General features: G+C 41.1%; 1 protein-coding gene across 1 annotated transcript in view; it reads left to right on the top strand.

Moving 5' to 3' along the window:
* Positions 1–5,000, top strand: part of LOC311138959 (acid-sensing ion channel 1-like) — a gene marked incomplete at both ends in the record, with an annotated part of 263,718 nt that overhangs the window by 147,947 nt on the left and 110,771 nt on the right.

Genomic DNA, 5,000 nt, shown 5'->3' with positions numbered 1-5,000 from the left:
GGGTAAGTCTCTAAGAGCTTTGCACACCTGGATTGTACAATATTTGCCCATTATTCTTTAAAAATTCTTCAAGCTCTGTCAAATTGGTTGTTGATCACTGCTAGACAACCATTTTCAGGTCTCGCCATAGACATTCAAGTAGATTTAAAATAAAACTGTAATTCAGCCCTCGGGAACATTCACTGTCTTCTTGGTAAGCAACTCCATTGTAGATTTGGCCTTGTATTTTAAGTTATCTTGCTGAAAGGTGAATTAATCTCCCAGTGTCTGGTGGAAAGCAGACTGAACCAGGTTTTCCTCTAGGATTTTGCCTGTGCTTACCTCCATTCCGATTATTTTTATCCTGAAAAACTCCCCTGTCCTTAAGGATGACAAGCATACCCATAACATGATGCTGCTACCATTACTCAGTAATGTGTTGTATTGGATTTGCCCCTAACTTTGTATTCAGGATAAAAAGTGAATTGCTTTGCCAATTATTTTGCAGTATTACTTTAGTGCCTTGTTGCAAACAGGATGCATGTTTTGGAATGTTTTTATTCTGTACAGGCTTCCTTCTTTTCACTCTGTCAATTAGGTTAGTATTGTGGAGTAACTACAATGTTGTTGATCCATCCTCAGTTTTCTCCTATCACAGCCATTAAACTCTGTAACTATTTTAAAGTCACCGTTGGCCTCATGGTGAAATCCCTCAGCGGTTTCCTTCCTCTTTGGCAACTGAGCTCGGAAGGACACCTGTATCTTTGTGGTGACTGGGTGTATTGATACACCATCTAAACTAGTTAATTTTTTATAGGTGCCCTTCTTTGCGAGGCATTGGAAAATCTCCCTGGTCTTTGTGGTTGAATCTGTGTTTGAAATTCACTGCTCAACTGAGGGACCTTACAGATGATGGTATGTGTGGGGTACAGAGATGAGGTAGTCATTCAAAAATCATGTTAAACACTATTATTGCACACAGAGTGATTCAATGTAACTTATTATGTGACTTGTTAAGGACATTTTTACTCCTGAACTTATTTAGGCTTTCCATAACAAAGGGGTTGAATACTTATTGAATCAAGACATTTCAGCTTTTCATTTTTTTATTAATTTGTTTAAAAAATCCTACAAACGTAATTCCACTTTCACTTTATGGGGTATTGTGTGTAGGCCAGTGACACAACATCTCAATTTAATCCATTTTAAATTCAGGCTGTAACACAAGAACATTTGGAAAACGTCAAGGTGTGTGAATACTTCCTGAAGGCACTGTGAAAATGTCAAGGGGTGTGAATACTTCCTGGAGGCACTGTGACAACGTCAAGGGGTGTGAATACTTCCTGAAGGCACTGTGAAAACGTCAAGGGGTGTGAATACTTCCTGAAGGCACTGTGAAAACGTCAAGGGGTGTGAAAGCGTCAAGGCACTGTGAAAACGTCAAGGGGTATGAATACTTCCTGGAGGCACTGTGAAAACGTCAAGGGGTGTGAATACTTACTGAAGGCACTGTGAAAACGTCAAGGGGTGTGAAAACGTCAAGGCACTGTGAAAACGTCAAGGGGTGTGAATACTTCCTGAAGGCACTGTGAAAACGTCAAGGGGTGTGAATACTTCCTGAAGGCACTGTGAAAATGTCAAGGGGTGTGAATACTTCCTGAAGGCACTGTGAAAACTTCAAGGGGTGTGAATACTTCCTGAAGGCACTGTGAAAACGTCAAGGGGTGTGAAAACGTCAAGGCACTGTGAAAACGTCAAGGGGTGTGAATACTTCCTGAAGGCACTGTGACAACATCAAGGGGTGTGAATACTTCCTGAAGGCACTGTGAAAACATCAAGGGGTGTGAATACTTACTGGAGGCACTGTAACTATCTATTTTATATATTCTTCTTTGTCTGTTGAATGAAAAGTCTAACTGTAAGTCGCTCTGGATAAGAGCGTCCACTAAATGACTCAAATGTAATGAAACCATTGTGACAAAAGCACAGACCAATCTCTGTCAACTCTCTCATGAATGTAAAAGAGCTATAGGCTGCCCAGAATGAGTCATGACCTACACTACAGTCCGTCTCTGTCTGTCTGTCTGTCTGTTTGTCTGTCTCTGTCTGTCTGTCTGTCTGTCTGTCTGTCTGTCTGTCTGTCTGTCTGTCTGTCTGTCTGTCTATCTCCGTTTGTGTCTGTCTGTCTATCTCTGTCTGTCTGTCTATCTCTGTCTGTCTGTCTATCTCTGTCTGTCTGTCTGTCTGTCTGTCTGTCTGTCTGTCTGTCTATCTCCGTCTGTGTCTGTCTGTCTATCTCTGTCTGTCTGTCTCTGTCTGTCTGTCTGTCTCTGTCTGTCTCTGTCTGTCTGTCTGTCTGTCTGTCTGTCTATCTCTTTTTGTCTGTCTCTGTCTGGCTGTCTATCTCTGTCTGTCTGTCTGTCTGTCTGTCTGTCTGTCTATCTCTTTTTGTCTGTCTGTCTGTCTGTCTGTCTATCTCTTTTTGTCTGTCTGTCTGTCTGTCTGTCTGTCTGTCTGTCTGTCTGTCTGTCTGTCTGTCTGTCTATCTCTGTCTGTCTGTCTATCTCTGTCTGTCTGTCTGTCTGTCTGTCTATCTATCTCTGTATGTCTGCCTGTCTGCCTGCCTGTCTGCCTGTCTGTCTGTCTGTCTGTCTGTGTCTGTCTCTTCTTCTCCATGTCTGTTATGTCAGAGAGAGAGCGATGACACCTAGGGGGTTCCACTGTAGAGGAGGAGCCTAATGTTCACATCACTTTAACCATCACAACACATCTGTCACTAGGGCAGTGAGATGTAGATTGTGTGTGCGTGCACGTCCGTCCGTCTGTCCCTGTGTGTGAGTGGGCTTCATGCGTGCACAGGTGTGTGTATATGGACAGCTGCAGAGAGAGAGAGAAAGAGAGAGAGAGAGAGATAAAGATGTTCTGCTGCTGTGACAGAACTGTCACAAACAGCGCTGATTCATCCCAGCCTCACTTCAGTAATGTAAACTTTGTATTATTTCAAACTGGCCTTGAAATGACAGGCCTTGGACTGTCTTGTGACTGTCGTCATTTTATTAGGAAGTAGCCGATGACAGACATCAGTGGGGGGCAATGAGTTGTCAGTGCCCTTTGGGAAGTAGTACAATGTCTGTTATTTGTAAGGTAAGCACTTCCTCTCAGGGTATTGACTGGGAGTTTTGTTAGATGAACGTGTGCTCAAGGTCATTTTGAAAAACCTTTAGTTATTGTGTAGTTGTTTTAACTCTTGTGGACAGACAAAACATTAGGCCAGTGCTCACGCAATATTTGGTTTCTGGCTTGCTGAGATCTTTGCACTGCTATAACACTGAGTCTGCATCTGCATCATCATTGTCAACCAATTAAACTTAACACAGTCCACAATACTTATGTAAATTAGATATTTCTGTATTTCATTTTCAATAAATAAAAATATGTTTTCACTTTGTCATTATGGGGTATTGTGTGTAGATGGGTGAGAGAAAAAAAATCTATTTAATACATTTTGAATTCAGGCTGTAACTACAAAATGTGGAAGAAGTCAAGGGATGTGAATACTTCCTGAAGCTCTCTCTTAATGGCATATTGGTTCCCAATAGATTTTGGTGTTTGATAGAGTTTGGTGTTTGATAGACTTTATTCTGTTCTGACTGATTGCAAATTGCAGTGAGCCAAAGTTGTTAGGCTGTCTCGCAGGAAACATGCTGGGAAGTGTGTAACTTTGCCAGTTCCACAGAAGGCCACATGACAACCATTCACAAGCTGTAGAAACTAACAGTAACGAGCTGTAGAAACTAACAGTAACGAGCTGTAGAAACAAACAGTAACAAGCTGTAGAAACAAACAGTAACAAGCTGTAGGAACAAACAGTAACGAGCTGTAGGAACTAACAGTAACGAGCTGTAGAAACTAAAAGTAACAAGCTGTAGGAACAAACAGTAACGAGCTGTAGGAACAAACAGTAACAAGCTGTAGAAACAGACAGTAACGAGCTGTAGGAACTAAAAGTAACGAGCTGTAGGAACAAACCGTAACAAGCTGTAGAAACAGACAGTAACGAGCTGTAGGAACTAAAAGTAACGAGCTGTAGGAACAAACAGTAACAAGCTGTAGGAACAAACAGTAACAAGCTGTAGGAACTAACAGTAACGAGCTGTAGAAACTAACAGTAACGAGCTGTAGAAACAAACAGTAACAAGCTGTAGGAACAAACAGTAACAAGCTGTAGGAACAAACAGTAACGAGCTGTAGGAACTAAAAGTAACGAGCTGTAGAAACAAACAGTAACAAGCTGTAGGAACAAACAGTAACAAGCTGTAGGAACAAACAGTAACGAGCTGTAGGAACTAAACGTAACGAGCTGTAGAAACAAACAGTAACAAGCTGTAGGAACAAACAGTAACAAGCTGTAGGAACAAACAGTAACAAGCTGTAGGAACTAAAAGTAACGAGCTGTAGAAACAAACAGTAACAAGCTGTAGGAACAAACAGTAACAAGCTGTAGGAACAAACAGTAACAAGCTGTAGGAACTAAAAGTAACGAGCTGTAGAAACAAACAGTAACAAGCTGTAGGAACAAACAGTAACAAGCTGTAGGAACTAAAAGTAACGAGCTGTAGAAACAAACAGTAACAAGCTGTAGGAACAAACAGTAACAAGCTGTAGAAACAAACAGTAACAAGCTGTAGGAACAAACAGTAACAAGCTGTAGGAACTAAAAGTAATGAGCTGTAGAAACAAACAGTAACAAGCTGTAGGAACTAAAAGTAACGAGCTGTAGAAACAAACAGTAACAAGCTGTAGGAACAAACAGTAACAAGCTGTAGGAACAAACAGTAACGAGCTGTAGAAACAAACAGTAACAAGCTGTAGGAACAAACAGTAACGAGCTGTAGAAACAAACAGTAACAAGCTGTAGGAACAAACAGTAACGAGCTGTAGGAACTAAAAGTAACGAGCTGTAGAAACAAACAGTAACAAGCTGTAGGAACAAACAGTAACAAGCTGTAGGAACAAACAGT

This window comes from Coregonus lavaretus (assembly GCF_964263955.1).
Source record: "Coregonus lavaretus genome assembly, chromosome: 12".
NCBI lineage: Eukaryota > Metazoa > Chordata > Actinopteri > Salmoniformes > Salmonidae > Coregonus > Coregonus lavaretus.
Note: the sequence above shows the minus strand (reverse complement) of the source record. Positions and strands in the feature narration are given on the sequence as shown.